General features: G+C 34.2%; 1 protein-coding gene across 1 annotated transcript in view; it reads right to left on the bottom strand.

Moving 5' to 3' along the window:
* PTPRD (protein tyrosine phosphatase receptor type D) overlaps positions 1-27,005 on the bottom strand; it is a 1,875,912-nt gene that overhangs the window by 900,660 nt on the left and 948,247 nt on the right. The window contains exon 7 of the mRNA XM_032477692.1: positions 2,816-2,849. The gene's annotated coding sequence lies outside the window, so the exon portion shown is untranslated. The remainder of the gene's footprint in view (positions 1-2,815; positions 2,850-27,005) is intronic.

Below are 27,005 nucleotides of genomic sequence, written 5' to 3'. Positions count from 1 at the left end.
AATATGAGGAAAAACTTATTGGCAGTTGGTAGGCCCTTGCTATTCAGAGTGGGGTCCATAAAGCGTAACATCAACAACACTTGAGACAGTGTTAAAATACAAGTTTCAGGCCATAATATAAGGCATTGGTTCTCAACCCCAGTTCCCCATGGAGTCACCAGGAATATGTGGCATTAACTTTTGGAATCCAGGCTCCACCTAAGAGACTCTGAGTCAAATATTCTGAGGGGGGCCCAGGTGTTAACTATTTTGTCTCAACTTCTTAGGTGATTCTGACATGCAGTTTGGGCAGAGACACACTCATCTAGAGAAAAAAGAGCAAGAAACTTGAGACTGACTTTAGAATGTCTCTTCCAGGTTCTTCTCCAGGCTCCTAGAGGGATCCAGGATCCAGGATCCAGAAAGTCCTTTTACATTTTCTTACATCACTGGATGAGGTCCTCTGGGCTTATTTTTCAGGGTTACTGACCCACTCTGCCTAGTCTGACTTCTATCCTGCCTTCTTGATAATCTCCTTGGAATCTGAATAAGCTTAACAATTAGACCAGATAATATTCATAATATCAATGAGATATCTTACTACATTTTCAATGCAAAAGTCAAGTACTGTCAAGCACAGCAATAATGATAATGTTTACTTATATTATGGTTAGAACTCCAGCCCTATGACCACTTGTCCCTTTTTATAATTTGACTATTGCAGGGTGATGATACGATTGCCTTTGAATAGACTGCAATATTTAAAAGAACATATATGTATTTGGGGGGGGTAAAATCTTACATCTCATTCACTTGAAAATTATTTGACAAAATCAGATTGACTTTCCTTAATCCTTCTCAGTTTACCATAGATTAATGAGTTAATGAAGAGGGAAAGCAGATCTTTGGAGCTAGCAAGATCCAGTTTGCTTTGTGCATGGCTGAACTAAAACTGGCATTTTTGTCTCTAATCTTAAGATTGATCTTTACACAGTGAAACACTAAAATCAAATCCACATCAAATGCTTGAAAAGCAAGGTCAACTGAAATTCCTCAAGTAGGACAAGGCAGAATAAGAGATTTAAATAATATCTTGCTATTCAAAGTATGGTTCTTGGACCAACAGCTTTGGCATTATTCTTGGGCCTCAGTGTAGACCTAATGAATTAGACTTACATTTTAACAAGACAGCCCAGGTGATTCTGAAGCACTTTAAAGAGTGAGAAATACTAATATATAGTAAGACTCACTGATTCTTTTTATTGAACATTTGTTTATCCCTAAATTACACCCCTTAAAGCACACCATACAGTTGGCCATTCCTGTTTTTAATTCAAACTCTTGGTAAACTTTCCTTACATCCTCTAACTTCTGTCATCCTCCTCCCAACCACCTGTCTCTCTGGCCAAGTCTTATTTTACCAGTCTAGTCTGTGGGTGGGGCAGGATGCTAAATACAAGTCACTCTGTCATAACCTTTCCTTTACTGCAGTTGAATAAGAGACAAAAATAGTGAAAGTTTCTCTCCATCTACTCTAAACTAAAACACTGTCAAGGAAGTAAAATGGGTAACAACCTGATGCACTGTCATTTCCTTTTAAGTCTGACAATGAAGAGAATGCATGAAAATACCGGTTCCCCAGTATTATAAAAAAAAAACCCACAAATATACTGAGTTTGCTCTTCCCACATTGGGATAAAGGGGTACCAACTTTTCAAGAAATGACTTAGATTGATACAAACTATACATACTCATCTTAGTTTTTCAATGAATAATCATAATAATCCAAGGCCATTATGTAAGTTAAGACAATAATTCATTTTCTTCTTTCACTTCTTTTAAGAATGATAGAGAAACCATACATAATTGTGTCAATAAGTATTGGATGTTTCACTATCAATATAAACACTATGAAATATTCCTGGTAACTATTTAAACAGTAACAAGATGCTATTTTGTAACTGACTGACAGTGTGAATAAGTGAAGCCTCTGAAAACAACCATCTCCACTGACATAACGTAGTTGAAAACCAAATTCTTTGTTTTAATTGAAAAGAAGAAACAAAAGATCTTAAATGCCTAATGAACTGCCAGAGAAAACTTCTATCAGCACTCCTTTCTTGAGGCCTCACCATCATAGCCTGTATTTTATCATTACTATTTTCCACAACATTTAATATCATATCTCCTTCTTCCATATATATTAGCCAAAAGAAATCCCCAAACGGAGCCACAGAATATTCATAACAAAGATAGAAAACTGTCTTTCAATTTCTACTTTCCAATATGATGATTCAAGAAAAAACAAAGTCGGACGTAATCAGTCATGAAACTGGAAAAATGAAAATCAGCCTATATATACATCATGACCAGGATCATTATCACCCCCTTAAATTGAGGGGAGAAAAGGAAAACATCTGCTTCTTCTTACCAAGCTTCTATATAATTTTAAACTACTTAAAAATTATTTCCTTAAAAGAAATTCTAGTGCCTTGGATAGCCTTGGATAGCATGAACATGTGTGTGTTTCCTCAAGGTCATTTCTGGGCAAGCAGATGGCACATGTGAAATGGAAGACATTTGGAAAACTGTAGCCCTTCCTAGGTTCTTAGCATATGTGGACAGGAGGCATTCTGATTTCCAATCTTGGCTCAGTTCACAAGAAAAAAGGGAAGGGTTATTTCCATGGGGGGAAAAACACACAGATTTCTCTATAACATACCTGACTTTTAGTCCAGGTTCACGTTTTTACAGATTTTATAAACAACATACATCCTTTGGAATTTTAGTACAAAAAACATTATAAATAGATTTGAGGAGAGAAAAATCAACTTACCACAGCAGTTCAGCTAATTGGCAGGCACCATCATCTGAAACAACAAAAACATATTTTGATACTAGAATCATTTAAACTGCCAAAACTTTAAAATTATCTTAAAAGCAAATACTGTAAATTTACCTACAGAAGCAACATTAAATAAGCAATATAGATACCTTGTTTGACCTAACCATTTAGTTATTTCAGATGAATCTTTCATCGCCAACAGTCTGGGTCCAAGTTAGATAACTGGTTGCTTTTCAAAATCTTTTGTATATGTATAGTGGCATATATATATTTTTTTACAATATTTCTTCTGATGTTCAAGTTTAAAAGGTAGGCAGAAATACAGTCTTCTGTATAGTACCAACTTCGTTCTGGCAAGAACATAATCTTGAAATATTTATTCTAATACATAGCTCTGATAATGCCACATAAATCACCTTGCTGAGCTCAGAAATTCTCTGTTGTCTATACAAAACAAAAAGCTGAAGTATGTAGCATAGTGTTCAGCTGCTCCTATTCTACCTAAGAGTTCCTCCCATACTTCTCCAGCACATCCTCATTCTACCTTTCAAGTTTATCTCTATTTCTTCTTTTTTAAAAAAACAATATTTAAATTTACCTCATTTTCTACCTCACTATTCTTTCTACCCATTCTTTAGGACCATCTCAATGAATGTCTCCTCAATGAAGCTTGTACTGATGCCCAGAGAAGGAATCACCTTTTTTCTAGGTGTTCCCAGCACATTTTGTACCTTATGTCTATCTTTCAACCTTTAAGAGAGAAGTACAGTTGCATTGCAGCTGTTTCACCTAAGAAAGCTTTAATTATAAAGGGGGAGTAATGTCCACTATGAATGCAACTTTCTAGTGTCATGAACAAATAAAGTAAGGAATTCAAGTTGAAAATTTCCTCTACCGATAAATGCCTTTTTAGGCAAGTTCTTAAAGGCTTTCTACCATATGGGAATATATTTTCTTTTTTCTTTTCTTTAGATTCAAGAACCATTTTATTGTTAGGCATGAATTTTGTATGGAAAAGTGATAATACTTCTTGGACCTCTATTAGCACGGCGTATGTTCTAAATTAGTGTTTGGAAAAACACTGACACATTTTCCCTTGAATCATTAGTGTGGTCACCGCAGTAGCACAACTGATATTAGTAGAATAATCTTAGGGAAAACAAATCTACCTTTCCATGTAGAATGACATGAGAACATGGCCTTGTCGTAAGTGAATGACCCCAGGTCAGACTCTACCTATATGAAGCACACAAGTGTGTTACACACTCACTATGCCTCATCCTTTGTTCATCTTCTGGGCCCGCAATCACTCAAGGCTTGAAAAAGTTGACAAACAATTCTTTGCAATTATTCATATTAGTTTTTTTTTTCCCTGGATGATTATAAATTGTCTATCTATTCATCTATTTTATTGAAGATTTTCTTTCACATGACTGGAATTGCCAAAAAACAGTATCAATCAAAACCTCTAATTCTAGTAGCATAAACTATTTTCAATGATCTGTAATTTTTAACATGTTCATCTATCTAATTCACTATCTTTACTGATCCAAATTTTCTTTTTTCTTTTTTTTTTTTTAAAGTATCTTTTCCATTCCCTTTTTTTCTTTGTATTTTCATCAGGTCCTTAGAATGCCATCTATAAAATATGGAAATCCTTTTAAATAAAACAGATAACTTACCAAGTGGATAAATAATTGACAGAGAAGAAAGGAAACCCTATCAAAAACTTGGTAACTTTTGTTTTGACTCTAGAGATGCTAGTACAAGTGTGAGAATAAAGTCATCTCAAATAAAATGATCTATGGATAGCACATGCACCTATATGTATATATATTTCAAATAAGTTTTCTGAAGACCTTGAATATGCAAATTTATTCAAATAACATTTACAATTAGCCATTTGCCTTTCCATATTTGACCATTTAATTCTCAGAAAGGACATCTATTTTTTATAAAAGAACCCCAGTGTTTGAATGCAGGAGCAGAATACTAAGTTGGATATCATTCCAATATAGTGATCATATGATTTGTTAGAAAATGAAGTGAAGAATAAATTGAATATGTATTATTGCCTTCTTTGTATATCTGTACTAGGCAGGTGGTAAGAATAAGCAGTGATTTCTGCATTTACTTGTAGAACCAATTATAGAAATAATTATGAAAACAAATGCAAATAGGTACCCACTCTCGGCATAGGAAATCATTTTAGCAATGAAATTCTTGAGTTCCAATAATATCACTGAAGCACGTGCATGTGTATATAATACATACATATCATATGTATCTCTCTCTGTCTTTGACATATACATGCACACACACATACATACACAGATATGGATATATACATAAGTGGTCAGAGGGATTATCCTTTTTAATTTCATCAGATTTGCCTTTCTCTTAGCATTTCCTTTTCTTCATACTAAATCTCTAGTCCTCATTCATCAGTCTTGAGCAATTCCAGGACTTAAGCTGAAGTGACTGAAGATGATAGTAACAGGGAAAGGAATCAAGACACAAGCACTCTGATGACTGAGCCTCTCTACATATATTGCATTAACAACCTCTGAGCCAAAGCCCAGAATAGACTTCCTTTGTTAAAAAAGAAAAGCTAAACATTAGGCCTTACTCTTTTCCTCCTGAAATACAAATAACTCTTACTTCAGTCATCTTCATTTGTGAGTTCTTTATCTTTACTTACAGAGCCTAAGTAAAAGTAAAAGTTAAAGTAGTTTCATATTGGTCAAAAAGATGCATCAGATACTATAAACCAACAACAATCTAATTACAAAATTTTTTTGGAAAATTGGATAAAAAGTAACAAATAGTATTTGAATTGCGAACTGAGAAAAATATATTAAGGAGAACATAAGTGGCCAAAGATTAAAGAAAAAAGTGAAAATGATTGATATGGAGTGACTTTTGGTATGGAACTTTTGGCTCTCTGGAACATTAATCAATCTCAGCTAAGAGCCTTGGGATTCCAAGGACAAGAGATTACAATGTCTCTCATGAAAATCTCTCATATAAGTTTGGAGTTTGAATTTGTACTACTGACATGGATGGAGAAATTCCATTGAGAAGATTGAACAAAAAAAGTATTCCTGGGTTTATACCTGATTTCATTAAATCTCAAAACTTCTCTGGAAGGGTAAACCCCCAAGAAAGGACACTTGAGAATACAAACAACTAAACATCAGCTGAAATCTGTAATTATAAAACTCATGAGTAAATATTGAGTGAGAATCAGTAAAAAGAATCAAACAGCAAGATTAGAAACACAAAAATATTCATATAGTGGAATTACAAAACACTGATGATGAACTAATTTTAAAATTACTCAAAATGAAAGATGGGAAGGAACATATATGACAGAAACAAAAATATCACCTAAAAGAACAGTTTTCCATGAGTACCAATTATAAATTTAGAAATAAAATATAATTATTGAAACAAAGTAAATAAACAAATATAGTAAACACAGCTAAAGAAAGAATCAGGAAATAGAACTGAAGAAATTATCCATAATGGTGCCAGAAGAAAAAAAAAAGTGATGAGAGAACATTTGAGACATAAAAAGTTGGGAGAAATGGTCCAACATTCGTCTAACAGGAACCAGAAAAACAATGAGAAGTTATCTTAAAAGAGTAATATATGAAAAAATATTCAAGAATTGTGACATCACATATTTGTAAGTTGCAACTGTATCTATAAATCTATATAAATCTGTGCAAACCTCCCTCTCTCCCTCTCCCCCTCCTTCTCTCTTTATCTCTCTCCTTCTCTTCAGGGATTAGTTAAATGAATGTCTAACAAGATAAATTCAATAAAACCTACATCACAAAAAGACATATAAATACAAACTTTAAAATAGCTGGAAGATGAAATGAATATTTAAATAGGAGCAAATTAGATTTACAGAAAAATTTTCAATAAAAGTAGCGAAGATGTAAGACGGAATAATCATATCTCAAAAGTGCTACAAGAAAATAACTTATAATAGTAGCCTTATCTATTTATATGTTAACTTATTAATTAAAGTTAAAAGAGATATTTCAGAAAAAAGCCATTACTTTCTACCACATAGTTTTACTGAGGATAATCCAAGGGATATGATGTAGGAAGAAGTAAACAATAATAAGAGAGAGAGATAAGAAAGAATGGTGAATAAAGAAACTAAAACAGAGGAAATCTATGTATTACTGGCTGGATAAAAACATGATAATATAGCAATGTTAGTAACTGACAATCAATTGGTATACCCCAATCAATGTGGGATAAAGTAAACAAAAATGATTGAAGACATTGGACATTTGTAACATGCAGAATGCTGGCAGAGAGTTTTTAATTCAAGTGTTCTAAAATGTTTTATATTATCTGGGAGAAGGTTTAAGATATTTACTAGCTTTATACTTTAAGTGTGGTATGAGTATTAAAACTTAAGGGTAAAAAATGGAAAATAGAAGTCATCCAAAATGATTAAGTAGGAAAAAAAAGAGGACAAATAAAGAGAAATATTATGCATAGGAATACCTGGGTAAATTAAAAGCACAAAACAAAATGATATAAATAAATACTAATACATTAGTAACCATAATAAATCTACTGGTTTGCAACCTTAGGAGCTCCACAGGTGATATGTGACTCTGGCCCCCATACACAGAGGGCTGGGAGAGACCAAGAAAGAGGCCAGTCAGTTCAGACTGGTGGGTGACAGTTTTAATAAGCAAGGGAACTTACATACCACGCTTATCTTGGGTGGCCACAAGAGGAGTAGACATCTGCACCACTCTCCAGAATCTTAAATTTACAGAGAGGGCTTACTGTGGTTCAGTCACATGTACATGGACATGTACAGTCCAGATAGTCTCAACAACCTATGCCATCTCAAGGTTGTGTTCTTAAGATATAAATGAACTGAATCACTATTTAAAGACAGAAATTCTGTTACACTCCTTCTTCTTCCAAGAATTGTATCACCCTTCCTAATCACTTTCCCTTGCTATCGCCAGTGGCATCTACTATTCTGCTTCCAAGTCTACCATACAACAGGTTAGTATAACAGGTTCTCTCTGTCTGATGTTTCCCAAACATACAAACCTATTTTATAGTTTTCTAAGGGCTTGGTACTTTCAGTTTTAAAATTAAAGGTTTGTACTTGTAGAAGGAGATAGAAAAGACAAAGAAGGAAAGATTACTGAAAATATAAACAACAAGGGGAAAAGCCCTTAGTTTCATGTAGTGTGGCCAACTTCTCCTGATTTTAAAACTGAAAGTCCTAAGTTCAAGTCCCAAAACCAAGGAATCCACCCTCCACCACAGTCTCAAGTTAAAAATGGACTGTTGGTTTCCCTAGATTTTCAACTAGCCTCTGGTATGAGTCATGTCTCTAGTATATAAATGTCTACAGATTTTTACATTTTGTTCCTTTTTTTTGTCCATTCTTCCTCTCAGCTTTTGAAAATGCTGCCTTGTCATTCTACACACCTTCAGGCATTTCCATAAAAAGATTGTGCCTTTGCTCCTTGTTTCCCTATTTAAATACTTTACATTATGAAAAATATTTCAACCATGTGATAAATCCAGTAAGTCAACAACTGTGTAGTATAAAGCAAATGACAAAATAGTGTTAAAATAAGAAGCAATTTATTCATTAATTTTTTCTTTACTCATTCATTAAAGAAATATTTTTAACATTTATTAAAAATATTTTTAGGGGGAGGGTATAGCTCAAGTGATAGAGTACATGCTTACTAGCATACACAAGGTACTGATTTCAATCCCCCATACCTCCTCTAAAAATAAATAAGTAAATAAACCTAATTACTCCCACCTCAAATATATTTTTAGCACATACTGCATGTTGTGCACTGTTCTCAACACTAGGGATACAGTGGTAACCACGTGGACGTTTCCTGTTTACATTTCTGTAGCATAGAGAGGCAAGGGGGAGAAAAACTAGGAGAAAGTAGATAAATAAAAGACTGAAATAACTTCACACAACAAACAAAATGAAGACAAAAACAAGTGATGTGGTTCAGGGGAGGAATGGTTTAGATTGGATGGCCAGGCTTCAATAACACAGAATAAAACAGCCATTCAAGATAGGAGGATAGAAAATTTATATAAAGGAAAAGGGAACACATAAGGCTATGTGCAAACCTATATTCAAGCAACAGAAAGAAGGCCGATGTAACTGAAATCAAGCAAACAGGAAAGAAGTGGTGAAAGGTAAAGTTAGAGAGCTAGGTGGGGCCAGATCAGGGACCTCATGGAGGCCACTGCTATGAAGTTCGAATTATACCTTAAGGGCAAAGGGAAGTTACTGGATGGGTTTAAGCAGTACAGTGACACTGATTTTGTTTTAAACATGCCTATGATCACTTTGAAAAAAGGAAAGCAGGGGCAGAAGTAAAAAACTGAGATGAGTTTTGAAACTTTCCAGGTAAGAACCTATGGGGATTTGGACTAAAGTATACATGTAGATAGAGAAAACTGGATAGATCTGGGATATATTTTGAAGGTAGAGTCAACAAGATTTGCTCATGGGTTGGAAGTGGGTAGTAGGTAAAACAACCTTTAAAGGATAACTGCTGGTTTGGGATTTTAGTAACTGAGTATATGTGTGTGGACTTTACTGAGATGGGCAAGACTGGGGGAGAATGCAGGTTTAGTATGTATGCATCAGCTGTGGTGATTTTATGTTAGCCATATTATGCTGAGGTGCTTGTTCATTATGAAAGTACACATGTCAAGGAGAAAGTTGGATGTGTAAGTTCTGTGGAGAGGTTATGGCTGGAGATACACATTGGGAATCAGTCATAGAGAAGATTATGGAATATAAAGTAGACAGTGTATCAGCAGCAAAGAGTGGAAGGCTTAGACCATAACCCAGGGAATCCCAATATTAAGAGAGAGAACTGAAGACAAATTACAAACAAGTTCTGTAGGGTTTATTTAGAGAGGATTGAATTGATAAAGTCTCTACTTAATGCCACATTATGTGCTATGTGCCCTGATGAACAAAATTGTCTCATGCCTCATCTGCCTTATGGTTTAGATTCCATAAAAATATGTTTCTTTCTCCAGCATTTCTGTATTCTTAACATTATAGTAGCACTCTAATGATTTATCAATTTCAACCAGCTCTTTATTATTCCAGAACGAAGCATTTCTTACAATCTCCTTCATGTCGTCCCAATTTCTTGCAAAATCTAAAACCCAAAGATTACTTCTGTAGTAAAAAAAAAAAAAATGGCATCATGATATTGTTTCTCCTTATACATTTCAGGAAAAGGCAATATAACAAATACACAATGCAGTTGCATTAATATTGTTCTGTTTACTTTATTTGATCCTGTTTTGTTTTTTTTTTTCCAAGTTGTAACTGAGCAACAAGGAAAATCTGACGGCTTCTTTAAAAAGAATGATTAAGGTGTTGGACTCTCAGCTTTTTTGAGTGTTACCAATCACCAGAGAAGCTGCAGGCAAAGTAACAACATAAACATGTAACAGCAGTAGATGAAATAAAATCATTAGAATTCCTTTAGCTCTAAAGGAACTATGTACACAGACAAGACTTGAAACAAATATCACAGGCAGTGTCTTGCTTAAGGGCATGCTTTATAACTTGGCCTGGGTAAATCTGTTAAATCTGTTTCAGTTTCAATTAATAAAATTGTAAATTCAGGATATTATGCTTTAGCAAACTTATAGTTTAGGTTTATGCAACATTATTATTTGTTAAGGCAAAATAAAGCCATGAACAAATACACTCTCTGAAGGACTTTAACATGGTTGTTGCAAAATTGAATTTTTATCCTATAACTCTGGGGAGACAGTTGCTAAACAAAATGCATTTTCCTCCATTTTCATCAATGTCTTTATCTAATTTTATTTTCTTCCAATACTAAAACAATTTTTATATAGCTTTTAGAAATTGTATTAATGTTTGTCCTTTGGCTTTTCTCTTTCTTGAGATAGGTTTTAATTTGCTAACACATTGCTAACACTAGAGCTTTGCATATTTTCTGCACATTTAATCTGTTTATTAAAAAAAAGCTAGCAAATATGCCACCTAATTTTGCTATTATTTTTCATGTACATTAAAAATGAATTCTTTGGATAACTTTGCTTTGGAATATGAAGTGCTAACATAAAATTTACCTTTGCATTCTATTTAGAGTAGTAAAATATACTGAGAAGACTGAATAACTAAAACAGGATTTCAAGGAGAATGTTCACATACCTAGGTAGATAGATGTTTTTAAACATACTAAAATTATTCTCTATAAACTGCCACTGCATTGAAAGAACCAATCATTTTTCAGGCCATTGCCTTAATCTGGGGTGGGGTGTGGGAGGGGTAGGGACAGCTGAAATCAGACTTTTTATTGTCTCTTATTCTAGAGGAGAAATCTTAGAATATCAAACTTAAACACTGAGCTTTAGTACCATTCAATTAAGTAAATAAACTTAATAAATAGAAGAAGGAAGAGATGGAAGGACAAAGTTTTATGATTGAAAAATGAGTAAGTATTATTAAGAAAATTGTTGATTCTGTAGAACAAGAAAATCCATAATGTAAAAATTCATCTTTTTCAAATACACATATTCCTGGTGTCCAGCATCCCTCGGTTTGTCCATGGGTCTGCCTGTTCAGTTTCCTCACATTAGAGCTGAAGAATCTGGTCATTTGGTGGAAGTCTAAGGAAACGTTACAAACATGCAAATACTTTAACTGGAATCTCCGTCTACTCTTCCTAACCATTTCTCCACTGTGTGTCCCACAATTAATACATGTTTTCCTCTAACTACAAATTCTGTCCTCTTAACCTCTTATGCCCCTGATTCCTACTCATGGGTAAGTGGTCCAATATTCCCCATAAAATTTGCTTTGTTTTCTTGGCATATCCTTTGTTCTGTGAATAACATCTACTCTTATACAAAGTTCTACCTTTTTGCTAAAATCAGGACTCCTACTCACAATATTCATTCATTTTTCCAATGGAGCCCAACCCCCTCCTCGAATAATCCCAAAATGTTAGGATAAGGGGAAGAATTTGATATACTCTTTAGCTTTTTATACCACTCCCAGAAGTAAGGAGATTAAAGCATGTCTGGGAGAGCATAAAGCAGGTAGTAGAATTGAAAGAGAATGTTTTAGTATAAAAGAGATTTTGCCAAACTGGATACTTAAGGAGGGAGTTGTCGCAGAGGGAGAATGATTAATGTGTAAGTTTCTAGGAGAGATAAGAGGGGAGAGGGATGAGGAACAGTGACCTTAAAAAAAATAACGTAATGTGAACTCTTTCCTCTCCATTTCAAAACATCCCCATTATCGTTCACTTGTACTCTTTTTTTTACATCTGTTGCAGAGGAAGCCTGAGGTCAATCTGATGACTATCAAACACATGATTGCAAAGTCTCAATTAATGTGCCTTGATTTTGAAATTCTTTAATGACTTTCTCTTGTTAACTCTTTTCTTTACCGCCTCCTAAAGCAAAGGCATTTTTCTGTGTCTTATCTATTGTAATGCTAAATAAAAACTTGAACTCTGAAGCTAGAAAGGTTAGATTTACATCAAGACTTTGCCACTCACTAACTGCGTGCTCTTGAGAAAACTAAAATTTTTCTTAATTTCTCTGGACTTCAGTTCTCTCTTCTATAAATGGGAATAACAATGGTATTTATTTCATAAAATACTGTTTTTTGGTGCAGATTAGATAAACTAAGCACAGAGTGAGCTTGTGAATACTGTAATGAACTTTGCACAATGCAATGAACTTTGCTCAATCAAGCACTCCTCATGTTCCTTCTTCTTTCTTCCAGTTGTTGTGTCTAGTATTTCTCTAATATCTCTAATATCTCTTCTCTTCCCTTTTTTGCATCTCTTTAACTCTTCTCAACTCAGAAAATAAGAAATGCCCAAGATCCTAAATTCATCTTATTGTTATTATTCTGGCATTTTTTTCTTTTCTTTTCTTAGACAGTTTTATCCATTACCATGACTTCAGCTTTCAGGGGGCTTCTCATCTAGACAGTCCACTGTCACCACTGAGGCCCACCACTCAAGTTGATATTCTTACCCTATATGCAGTCTTTCTCCTGGTTTTACCTAACTGTGTTATTCCTGTTACCCTCCAATTTGCAATCGTAGCATCAACCTTGGCTCCTCTTTCTCTTTTGGTACCCACATAAAAAAAATTTTTTTCATGTTCTTGTTTAACCTTTCCTATCTCTCCTTTTCGTTCTCCCCATCTCCATTTTAGTTTATATCATTCTTCTCTGACTTCAAATACCATAGATTGACCTGTTTATTTCTGAAATTTGAATATATGAATCATAGAGGATGTCTGCTTTTGTGTCTGGCTTTTTCTACTGAATCTCATGTTCATTAAGAATCGACCACAATGATGTATATGGCACTGGTTTCTATTCATTACTGTATAGGATTCCAATATATGAATGTACAGTGACTTACTCATCTGTTAAACTGATGAGATTTAGGCTGTTTCCACTTTAAGATGATTATGAATAATGGTTCTATAAACACACTTAACACATGTTTTGTGATACACAATTCTGTTAGATATAGATACATAAGACTTAAGCATTAATTGCACGGAAAATACAACTTGAGTGAAATAATAGTGGCTACCTCTCGGTGGTGGTGGTGGGATACAAGAATTTTTTTTGCCTTATTCTAACTTTTCTACAATAAAAAAATGCAAATTGGTATAACAAAATTATTTAGAATATGAGTTCTGACATTAAAAAGTCTGTTTCACACTCTAGGGACACACTTATTCCCGCTTATTTTATTCACATTTTATTAACTTCGTGATTATTTTAAGTAATTCAGCCTTGCTCAGGCTCAGTTTCTTCACTTCCTCATATCTGAAACTGGGAAATCAGAGTATCTTCTTCAGAGAATTGGTGCAAGGAACAGACTACATACCACATGTAAACTCAGCCCAGTTCTTAGAAAAACCAATCATTCAGTAAGTATTCATTGGGATTATGTTACTACATTTATGATAAGAGAACACTGCTGTCCCTCTCATAATTTTTGTCTTGTGAAATTTGGGTTAGATATGTAGAATAATTTATAGTACAATAATTCAAAATAAATACTGGAGGAAACAGATGAATGTTTATTTTTATTCACATAAGGTTAGACTAGCATACTATTTGTAGATTGTTACCTAGAGGTGGGGCCGTAAATCTATGAGCCAAAACCACCAAAGAACATTGGCAGTAGAGAAAGTGAAAAAAAAAAAAAGGAGGGAATTTACTGTATCAGTGCACTGATAGAATCATTACTTAAGCTCCTCATGTTTCCTTCTTCTTCTTTTTTTTTTAATATTCTGACAGCAAAAGGAATGTGCAAATTGGGTATCCTTTTCTTAAAATTTTGGATCAGCTAGGGACTACACTCAACTGACTCAGAAAAATCAAAAACAAATACAAAGCCATTTATAAGAAAGCACTTAAGAAAATCTTAAGTATGACAAGAAATTTTTTCCAACCCATATTGCTCATCTATGATTCTAAAATATATGTGTTGTGTTTACAAATGTGCTCTTATTCAGATTCATACCTGCATTGCTTATTTGTTCAGAGTCCTAGAACATTATAATAAAACCTAGTCTTACTATCACTCTCAATTTGAGGATTCATTCCAATTTAAGAAAGAAAATGAAAGAATAATTTTCATCAGCTTCTGCTTAGTTCTTAGTAAATACTGTGATAAAATGTAAAAAAAAAAGGTATAGATCTTCTTTCACTTATGATGGGGTTAATGTCTCAATAAACCCATCAGTAACCTAAAAATACTGTGAACTGAAAAGACGTTTACTTAGCTTAGCCTCACCTACCTTACTCAGAATACTTGCATCAGCCTACAGTTGGACAAAATCATCTAACAGAAAGCCTGTTTTATAATAAAGGGCTGAATATCTCAGGTAATGTACTGAATAGTGCACTGAAAGTGAGAAGCAGAATGGTTGTATGGGTATACGACACTTGCAAATGTATGGGATGTTTCCCCTCATGGTCACAGAGCTGACTAGCAGCTACTGCTGGCTGCCCTCCCCAGCATCATGAGAGCGCATCATGCTGCATACTGCTAGCCTAGGAAAAGATCAAAACTCAAAATACGGCTTCTACTGAAAACCCATCACTTCCACTCCATTGTAAAGTGAAAAAATCTTAAGTCAGACCATCTTAAGTTGGGGATCATCTGCATTATATTAAAAAAAATTCTATTAAGGAAAAAAACACACTGAGGGTTTTTAGAAAGAGCCCAGTTTGAAAATCAACACCAATGCTTACCAATATTTGACTTTGGGTTGGTTTCTTCAGCTGCAAAAAGGGGTGATTTTGAGGATTAAGGAAAAAAAAAATGAACATAAAATACCCTCACATTGCCTGACACACAATAGGTCTTCAGTAATACTGTGTTTCCTACCCCTTGTCACTCTATTTTTAAAGTATTTCTTTCTAAGTAATAAAAATTTCTCAATTTTGGTATTTTATCTGTCTCATTAGAGACATTTTTTTGGTAACATTCATATCCCAAAATTAGGGCTTTCAAATCAATATTTATCAAGAAAGCCAGAGACTGTAATTTCTTTGACCAAAACTTAGAATCGACATAGTTACTATAAGTATAAATTTTCTGAAATGTGTCTGTACTCCACTCTAGAGTATGCCTGCCTATCTGTCAAGATAAGTGTGCATGATTATCAAATTATGTCTTTTGATTTCAATACAAAGATGAATCTCAATGTACTGAACTTGTCTCGGTATGTTATTCCCACAGTATCTTTTTTTTTAGAGTCAGCATTATTCTACCTATGAAAGTATTGTATGCACCTCTCTACTACTGTCACATATATTGTCATCTGCAGCAATATCCAATAGCAATTTTTAATTTACATTTTAACACTAAACTTATCATTTTTGACTGTAGGTCATTTTTAATACATCTGAATCATGCTTTGAGCTTCTTCAAGTTTGGAAATGTGTTTTTGAGAAACTACTAGCAGTATGGTCCATTACCAATCCTTTACCAATTGAAATATGCAGCAGTGTTGAATACAATCTTTTTGGAAATCAGAGAAAGTCATACTAAACTAATTTAAAACCAGCAAAGTATCTTGTGAGTTCATAGAAACAGATTCCAGACAGATGTGAGAGACTGCCATAACTAACAGAGAACACATAATATTTTTATAAAGAGCTCCAGTGCTTCCCCATACTGAAGATGAGCTCACAATGTAAAAATTACAAACCAAAGGAGTAAAGGAATCTACCATATGGGGGAGAATCAGCAGATACAGCAAGTAGAAAAATTTACATTCCAAGAAATAATACAAAAGCCCAGGACTGATTACTTTCAATTCCTAATAGACTCCTAGGTAGTCAAGTTGATTTTCAAATTTACCAGATGACTGGCTCCCAGACATTTTATTCCGTATCTAAACTTTTATTTCAGGTTAAAAAAACCCTAAGGTTTCAAATATTTTATTTTCAGCATACCTGATATAGTCAAAGGCAAACAAAAAACAAAAAACAAAAAACTTCTGCCTAACATTGGTTCCAAATCAAAGATTTTATTTAAAAGTTTGTGAATGATTGAAATATAATGTCTTGGCCTCCCTGACTCTGATCTTTTGCTACCTGCAAGAGGGAAATATGAAAATATTAAAAAAAAACTCATTAAAAAAATCTGCTGTCAGACATATTTGTGAAGTAATATAGCACAATGAAAATTACAATAAGGTTCACTAAGCGGTCTTCTACAAGTTTAATAAGTGCTAGATTTCTTTAGAGACAGCATCTGTTGTTTAGATAAATGAAGTGGCTTCTAGACCAGAGGTTACAGGCACAAATCAATACACTGAAATATGCATTCAGTCCACATGGTATTTCAGTAATGGGTGCTTGAAATTCAGAACACAGCATTGATATAAATCACAAGCAGGAATTATATTAAAAGAAAGTTAGTTCTGTGATTTGAACTCAGCAATCAATGAAAATGTGTACCAAAATAAGAGGTTTGTAGACATGTATGTCAAAAGAAAGATGATTTATGTCATTGACATTCAAAATTCATATTTTTGTTTCCTATGCCTAGGTAAAGTTGGATTTTTTCCTTGTCTCCCTTTCTAAGCACAAACAAATTTAAAGTACACAAGAATTCCACACTGGGAAGAAATCCACACATATGATCTGTATTAAAATAAAATATACGAAGAGCCAAATGCAGAGTCACCAGAACCTTGTTAAAAAAACCCTTGACTTGCTAGAGGGGTATTTTGGGACGCAGCAACCGTAGCTGCAGAATTGAGAAAAGTAGGATTAAGTTAGGATGAAACTAGGTAAGGGACAACCTAAATGGTTAGGTAAAAGAGTTAAGAAATAATAGAATGAGAGGAAAACAGGGAGATCTAGGAATCACTGATTACGGAAAAGACACCATAAAACAACTATGATTCTTGTTAATTGAATTTGTACTTTTATATCCATTCATCCATCGATTGATCGATCTATCTATCTACAAACACACAAACATACTCTCTCTAGGCTTGAATCATTATCAGCATTCTACTGTCATTTATTAAAACTATTATTACCACACATCAGGGACCTTCCCCCCACCTGAATGCATGCCTGCATATATGTTCGTGTTCATGCACATAAGAAACATAATCAACAGAGTTCTGTAACCATCATCATGCTCTGAGGAGAAGCTGCTGTGACAAACTGACTGGATAATGATCAGTGACCTAAATTGGGGCTTAGAATAAGTGGAGGTATGTGCATGCTGTAGTGAAATGAAAAGTAGGCCAAATATATGTGCTTACTTTTTTTTAACCACAGATAAGAAACCTCTTTGTGTGTGTGCGCGTGCACACACGCTTGCGTGCGCGCATGTATGTGACTGTAAAAATAAATATACCATTAACCTGAAAAAGAAATGAACCATAAGGTGAGTTTCTATCAAAACAGAAATGAAATACATTAAAAATTTAACTCCAGACTCGGACACATTTTGTGTTCCTTTTCAATTCCCAATAATGCATTAGGATACACAGTAAAATCCCTGAGGATATGTGGCATTGCCCGTCCTTTTCATGTAATCAGGGCAGAGATGAAAACAAAGACTTTGGTCTCATGGAATTATGCCTTATAAGATTAACACTCAAATACAAAATAATGTCTAAGCTAGCAAACACGCTATTTTCTTCAGAATTTTGAACACTTTCTGTGAGTTTGTGTAAAAATAATTCCCACAGATATCATCATCAATATCTAGAACTGTCTAAACAAAAGCAGACAAATTGTTATATTTTCTCTAAAGTACAGAATATCACACCAGTGTCATTTACTATACGAGAATCACTATCATTAAACCTGAAGTGGAAATGCCTTCTGCTAACGCTTCTAAAATGAGAGCTAAATCATCACACGTTACCAAATTGAAAGGGGGTATTAGCCTTCTGCTAATAGGAGTGAAGCAGACAACTTTCATTACCATCTAAATGGGGAGGGCAGACAACCCCCGCGTGATATGACAATGTTAATATTTTACATTAACCAAAGAATTCACAACAACACAAAAGAATGTCAACACTATGCAGAAAAAAGATCCCGAGGGAATTAAATGTGCATGTTTGAAAAGGTTCTCTAGGTAAGGAAATAAAACATTAATTTATAATGAGCTGATGACCCTGCATGGAAAATGGACCTAAAAATCCAGTAAAGCAACACTCTTCTTTTACAGGTGAAGAAACTGAGGCCAAGAGAAGGTAAGTGAATTATAAGAGGACCACATAGTGAATCTGTGTTTTCTGACACAATCCACTGGTTCTTCCTGCTGTACCTCAGTATCCCAACAAGCAAAGAGAACAGCAAAAGGGAGATAATACAGCTAAATTTCAGATGGGACTTAATGTTACCCCCAAATCATGCAGATACTACATTTTCGGGGGGGACAGAATTACCTAGAACCAATTTCTGTTTTATTAATAGATATTTGACTTACTTTCATATCTTAGTAAATATCTTACTTCATCATGTTATAATATTAATTTTTTTTCCCTAAATTTGGTATCTGTGGCTTTGTAGCAAGGGATGAGTATACCACCCAGCACCTCAAACACCCTGACCCACTGCATCATTGATTAATTTTCTACGTATGTGGTTTCCTTTCACTTTATTTTCCATTGACAAGACTAGTCGCTGTGGCTGCCTTCTCGGCATCAAGGCCTCACAGGTCTGGGCATAGATAAAGACTCTCATCTCCCCAGTGCAAGTATTACTACTTTGATCTACTCCCTTCTTCAGTCATCTCCCTCCACATTTCTGACAGTCTTGGGCTACTCTTGTCAAAGCCCCCATCCCATCCTAGTCACTTCAGGAAAAAGGTTTAGGCTCTTTCACTTCAAGTCTGACTTCCACCCTCAAATTTATCTTCATCCACACCCATCTTTACCCATTTAAATATGCTTTTTCTTATATTCATTAGTCTCAGAGAATCTTGCCAACTTCTTGGTTCTTACGTGCCATCCTCCAAAAGTAAGGTATATTTTGCCACATGTCTTCAAATTTTTGATGATCACGTAATCTAATAAATGGACTCTGATCGATGCAAGTGTTAGCTATCTCTGGGATCATTTTTGCATTCTCTAAAAACTTATGAACAGAATGCCCTTAAAACAGAGCAGTGAACCCCACTGAAGATATTTCAGAAGAGGAAAGACCAGTTGAGGGATACTGTTTCATCAGTGGGGCTTCGCAATGCACTTCAAATGATACCAACATGCATTAGATACTCCATGTTGATGTAGCAGTAACTTTACGCACCTGTTTGTGATGGAAAAGGTTATTTTGAGCAAACAAGTTATAAAGTACCATGAAACATTTGGTTTTAACTCATATTTCCCCATTCAGTTGGTCAGTAATTAAACAAAAGCAGTTTGCACAAATAAAATGAAACAGAACCTTATTATACTAGACTATGCTGTCAGAATTTTAGTTATTACAAGGCTATTCATCACTCTCAGAAAAATAAGGCAAACTTAGAAGCTGCCCCAGATATAAACTATCTCTTCAGATTACCATTATGATAGTCATGTTACATATTTGTTTTCCAACAAAATTTGGTTGCAACCTTGGCTCCATCCTTTTTTTACTTTGCAACCTCAGTCAATGTATTTGATTTCTTTAAGCTTTGATTTCTTTATATGTAAAAATGTGGGAGAGAAGGGAGGATATCTACCTCTAAGACTGTTATAAGGATTAAATTAGAAAGCATTTCTAAAGTAGTTCAGCATACTATGTGTCACATGATGGGCCCTTGACAAATGACAGGTTTCACTATTATAGTTTAGTTATGAGTTTATCTAAGTAGTGATATAATCACTAATACCAACACAATTTTGGACTTCAGGAGTCTAATCCACATTTATAAAGCTGAAAAACAGAATTTGCCCTTAATACGCCCCTCCCATCCCCATTTTAGAAATGGGTTGAAAAGCTCTGTTGAGAATTCACTTCCTATTATTTAAAACAATGTTTGATAGGATTCAAACTACCTTTCTACATCTTCTCAAAGAACAATCCAAACTCTTCAATTATCTTTTTCACATACACTGAGATCAAAAAGGATTTCTGAGTGCGTGAAAGGCCATAATTCTTTTTCCCTGAAGTTTTGAATTTCATCTGATGAAGTTACTACACTTTGTGAAGTAGCACTATGTCACAGAAACAATAGCTTAAATTAACCTCTTATTGCCATCAGTCAGGTTTTTTCTTTTCCTTCATAAAAGTTAATTTAATGCTTTTGAAAGAAGCAAGATTGGCAGGAATGGAGAATTAAGGTCTTTACGTCACAAAATAGGTACTAACTAGAATGAGTAGTAATATTCTTAAAATTGTTGGCTATTACAGAACCTCAAATACATTTAGAGAAGGACTGCCTTAAGGGATTGATGGTAATTGAGTCTTCCTGGGCCATTCAATCCAGGGACACATCCTAGGGATGATAATTAGAGTTATTCAACATGGCAAGTGTTGGATTTTAATTAAAAAAAAACACTGTCATCATCTCTTGGATACATGATATAGCAGAGATCAGAATCATCCTGTAAAATTACATGAAGGAAAGGGTTTTTTGTCAGGACAACTGCCATCAAAAGTTTCAAAAGATGAAACTCCTATCTAAAGCTATTATTACATTAAACAAATAATTTTTAGGCAGCTACTATAAGCTAATTTTTTTTTCTCTAGTCACAGGGTGTAAGATGGGTATAATCACTACTTTTCTGGACTTTAACGGAAAGGGGGAAGATGTGAAACAAACAAAAAATTTAAAGATAATTTCATATCTAGGGCTGGGCTCGTGAATATATGACCTGTGCAATCACAGAGGTCCTTGCCTTTAAAAAGGCTTCAAATTTGATTTAATTAGTGGCCTTCCTGAAATTCTTAGTAATTTTTGACAAATGGCCTGCATTTTCATTTTGCACTGGACTCTGCCAATTATATACCCAGTCTTGTTCACATAGTAGTAAGTATTATAAAGGAAATAAAACAAAGTAATGAAACAGAGAAAGAAAGAGGTCATGAGGCACAGCAGTACTCTAGGCAGGAGTTCAAGAAGACCTTTCTGATGAGATGACTTAGGAGTCGTGCATTGTAATACTTACTAAATTAGTGGATCTCACTTCCTGGGAAGAGACTGTAAGTAATCAAACTCAACAGACATTGATTTAACACCTATTCTGTGCAAGAAGCCATCAGATAACTCTTTCAGGAATAGCTGGACACAGCTTTTGTCCCCAGTAAATTTGAAGTGAAAAAATAAAATACACAAGGAGTTCTCAATATGCTCTTCAAGAGATGCTCAACAGAGATGAGGATTCTAGAAGTGGAAGATATTACTAAAGACTGGGAGAATAAAAGAAGCCTTTTAAAGTAAGGGGGTAGGATTTCTTTGTCACAGCTAGCAGGGTTGGGGGATAGGGAGACTTTATCAGGCAGAGGAAATAACATAATTGAAGACTCAGAAGACAAGTAGAATATCTACAAGGATAATAGTGAATAGTTTAGACATTTAGCTATGGTAGAGAATTGACGGAGGAAAATGATTAAAAAAAAAAAATCCTAGCTGCTTTCTTATCTCTCTCCACCCTCACCCCCAACTTTTACCTAATAAATTGTTAAGTCCTACTGATTCTATCTTCTAAATACCTCTTGATTGCACTGCCTCTGCCTTACTTCTGGCCACCATCCTCTCATTTCTAAATGGCTGCACCAGCTTTCCAACTGGTCTCTTTGTCTCCAGTGAGGCTCCTTCCTCAGACCAGTTCTCCTCTCCACACTAAGAGGACACTCTCTTAGAAAATCTGATAATGTCACTATTGGGTTATACTCCTCAATGCAGAGCTCTGAATGGATGTCTTAATTCTAAGATCAGGCAAAACAGGATTCAAATCTTGGCTCTTCCGTTTACTGTATGTGCTATGTTCATGAACTTTTTGGTCTTTTTGGTCCTCAGTTTCCTCATTGGGAGGCTATGATAATTAAATAACATAATGTATGCAAAGTGACCACACTGACTGGTTAACATAGAGAACACTAAGTAAATGTAATTGCTGTCAGGATGAAGTTAATTCCTTTGTGTGGCGGTTAAGACCCTAAATCAATGGACTTCTGTTTCCCCTCTAGCATCATTCCTTGCCTTATTCTATATGTCCAAGTCCACAGCACTCGGCTACACGACACGCTCTCCCTGTTCTCCGGGATGTTTATAGGCTGGGCCTTCTCCCAGGAATGCTTCTCTTCCATTACCTATTTGTCTCACTCCTTCCATCTACTGCTGCCACTCCCATTTGATAAGCATGGCAACTCATATCCTGATTAGTCCACTGGCTTTTCAAAGTTACCCAGTAAGTAGCACAACAAAGCCCTAAACCAGTTCATACTGGTACAAATCCTGTGCTCATTTCCCTGTAATGCATTTTTTTTGTCTCACAAGTTTCAGATATTCTCTGGGAAAAGATTTACTCTTTTTTAAATAAAATTGTTCCCCAAATAAGTATGTTACCTGTTCCCTTTACAGTTACCTATTTTCCTTCATTGAGAATTAATATGGATTTCCACTAACAGCTTACTTAGATCAAATAAGATCAGAAAGCAAACAGATGAAGAAAAATCTGACACTGCCCACCCTCGCTACCAAGCATAATCTTCAATTTGGGGATGAATGGGGCTATTACCCTATTCTTTAGGGCAACGTGAGACAACCATTTTCAAGCACCACTTACTTCAACCATAAAAAGTACTGTCATTTTTAAGGCACTTAGGGAAAGCTGTCACAGATAAAAATTTAAATGGGATGCTAATCTACTTGGTAAAATTAAAGTTTTAATCTTAAAGTCTAGGCTAAAATGAATTCAGATTGATATAGATTTACTCTACAAACATCAATAATTTTCCATTATGTTAAAATATATTCCAATTTTACATGCAAACAGCAGATTGTAGTAAAAAAAATTCAGAGGTTTGTATTCTACCAAAAACATACTTATTTTGGATCTCTGCAAAAACAGCTGCATGTTCTTCTTGCTAAGAAGGGCACTATTTAGTTTTGATGCCTCCATTCCTAGAAAAATCGAGTTCATACTTTCTAATTAGCCATCACAAGTAGTTTGCTATCAGAGACTCACAGGGGAAGGGAAAAACACTGAAAAAATCCTGAGGGAAAATTGGATTAAAAAATTATACTCACTACAAAACTTGATTAAAAGCACATTAAACTATCTGGAAGTGACATATATTTATAGTGCTATATAATATTCTTCTCTGTCTTAGAAAACACTGAAATTTAGGAATTCATTTAACCTCTGCGAAACGAAGTTTCCTCATCTATAAAATGAGAACAAAAATGTCAGCTTTGCCCACTCTTCCGAAATTGTGTGAGGATTTAAAGAAAGAGTCAATATGAAAACACTCTGGACATACATATTCTAATCTAATGTGATAACATTTCATTCTGGGAAAGGGACATAAATCCTCCAACTCTCTTTCCAACTAGGGGAAAAAAATCAGTTAGGTCCTATCTCTGATTGTCACTTGAATTGTTTGCCTTACCTAGAATGTTCTTTGTTTTTTTTCCTATGCATCAAAATTTTCTAAAAAATAGTTTCCTCCATTACAAGTTCTCTGAAAACCAGAGACCTGATGTTATCTCCCTCTCATCTAAAAATCTTTCTCTTAAATTTGGACAAGAGAATCTTTTCAAATTCTTGCATGCAGTTAGCAAGTCCTTCATATCAAAATGGCTTTCATGTTGCTTCTATGTCCCAGGCACAGCCCTCAACACAAAGGAAATTCTTAATAATGAATCACTGAATGGATTCATTCACCCCTTGGGAAGGTTGTATTTTCTATTCAGCCAACCTGATGGTCATTCATAGGCTATAATTTGTTTTGCCTAAAATGAATCTGCTATAGTCAGATAAGTAGAGACCAACCAATACCAGAGAAAACAACCATGTCTCACTGGTTGTGTAATGGTTCAAATTTCTTCTGCACTTTTCTGTTTTTAACAATCAGAGCATTTATCTGAAGATCAATCTGCAGTGAGAGGCAGTCATAAATGTGGAGACTCTGACATTAGACTGAACAAGGTTAGTATGTGGCATTTTCTAGTTATAAGCCATGCAACTTCTACAAGTTAGTTAGCTATTTTTGTACCTCAATTTTCTTATCTGTAAAACAAGGATGCTGTTACAAGTAAGATGGTGCATATACCATTGGCTTTGTGTTATCCAGGTCTATATCAAAGTGTACTTGAGTGACTCATTCACTTGGCCACTTGCTGGGTGTACACAGTTGGATTAAATATATTCCTTGCTTTTGAGGGCTCAAAGTGAAATCAAGTCTATAATTTTATTAGCAGTAATGAAAGTATGTTTAAACCATACTGGTGTAGGAGTATGCAGAAAGAAAGTATTAGTTCTGCATGGAGCTTTAAAGGGAGATACGACAGAAGAGCCATTTTAATTTGGGCTTTTACTTGGTGAGCAAGATTGTTCCAATAAGTAGAAAAGGTGTGGTAAGGATAAAAACACTTTCCAGATAAGTAATTAATAAGCACTAAGGCTTGATTTTATACATAATATTTTGTTCAAAAATCTAATGAGAACACACATGTGAAGATACTGCAAGAGGATTCTATTGTAAAACTGCGTAAGTGCAGCTTTATGAATTTTTAAGATAGGCGCCTTATTTCTCTCTCTCTCTCACACACACACTATATATATACTATATATAGTATGTATGTATATGTATGCAAATATTCTTTATTACTCATCTCTAACATAATGACATATACCTTAAAATGAAGACTTAGTCTCATTTTAAAAAGTGATATATTCAGATAATTAAAAACTCAATCACATTTAATGAAGCTATTCCTAAACAAAATAGAAGTAGTAGTTGGTTTTTTAAATAGCTTATGATCTAGTCATCGACTCATATTTAACAGAAATTCTGTAGGGTTATTTTAATGATGCATCAGTAATTTTCTGAGTTTCTTGATAAGTGAAAGTAATACTGTCTTGTTTATTTCAGAAATAAAAATCAATGTGAAATCAAGCCTATATAACTTAAAAGGTTCAAGAATCTAACAATTCTGCTTAGAAACAAATATATTTAAGGAACAGCCTAACATGTATATCGTATAGAAACTTAAACAATGAAAGTCTATTATCCTTTCTCTCTTCATGGTGTGGTGGTATAACAAATATAAAACACATTTTTTTAATTTATTGGAATTTGCCAAGGATTCTTCATGGATAGGCTTGTATCAGCACAAAAAGGAAAATGACAACTTTTTGCCACGGACGAGTTCATTCACAGCAAAAAATACTACAATGATAACTATAAGGAAAATAAAACAACTTCCAGAGATGTTTGTATTTGAAGGTCTTAAAACAATAAATTTAAGAATAAATGTTTAAAAGTAGAGAAAGAATTTTGATTTATGAATAAAATAACCTTATAAATATCACTGAAGATCATATAGCATTAAAATACTCCTAATTCTGTGCGATGCAGCACAGATATAAGGCATTTATATGTTGACATTTAAATGTTCGTGGTAAGGGAAGATAGTTAATGGAAAAAAAAAATTCTTGTAGTATTTCAGACTACAACCAAGTTAAACTGGTCTTTTAAAATACACATAGCTTAATGACTATAAAACTCTATGATAAAGACTATGAGTTTATGTATAAGATCCAAAAGTAGTAAAATTTCTTCTCAACCAAATTTAGCCAAAAGTAATGAACAGTTTAATCACTATTTATTTAATAATATTTTATAAAATAACTGCATAGTTTTGTGATGGCTCTTAAAGCATTACTTCTAGACCACTGACATATTTTAAAGTACTGACACTGAAAATCGGCAGTACAACTCAGAAGTCTTAGATATAAGACTAAATTTGGATCTAACAATTTTTTAAGGAAGTAATCATATAATTATGCAGATATGTGCATACAGTGATGTTCAGGGCAAGGTTATTTACGTTATAAAAGTTGGAAACAACCAAATATCTATCAATGGGAGATGGAGCAAATAAAGTATGCAACTGCATGCATATGATGACATACAACATAACCACTAAAATTATGATGCAGGTCAATACTTATGACACGGGAAAATGTCTATAATACAATAATTTAAAACATCAGCATATCAAATTATAGTGATTTTATTTATGTATTTATGTTTGTACATGTAAAATACCCTTTCATAGATGCACATAATTTCGTTTCATGAAATAATTATTTTTCCTCAATATGATTTTTGTCACATCTCTTTACTGTTTTATGCCTTGCTAAGGCTGATATTTCGTAAAACAAATCTTGGTCCATTTTAGAAAAAGATACAACTTCTTTAAACACTTTAATTCCACCTATCAGAAAACTGTCATATTTAATGAACAATTGTTTATCTGTAAATGGTCACAATTTATAATGTCTCCACAATTGATGATACTGCCCAGAGTTGTCCCATGCAAGATCTCCAAAGCCACCCACCGTGGCCAAGTATTTATATATTGCCTTTAAAAAGTAATAAACATGTTTTCCTTTAATA

The sequence above is a fragment of the Camelus ferus genome, chromosome 4 (genome assembly GCF_009834535.1).
Source record: "Camelus ferus isolate YT-003-E chromosome 4, BCGSAC_Cfer_1.0, whole genome shotgun sequence".
NCBI lineage: Eukaryota > Metazoa > Chordata > Mammalia > Artiodactyla > Camelidae > Camelus > Camelus ferus.
Note: the sequence above shows the minus strand (reverse complement) of the source record. Positions and strands in the feature narration are given on the sequence as shown.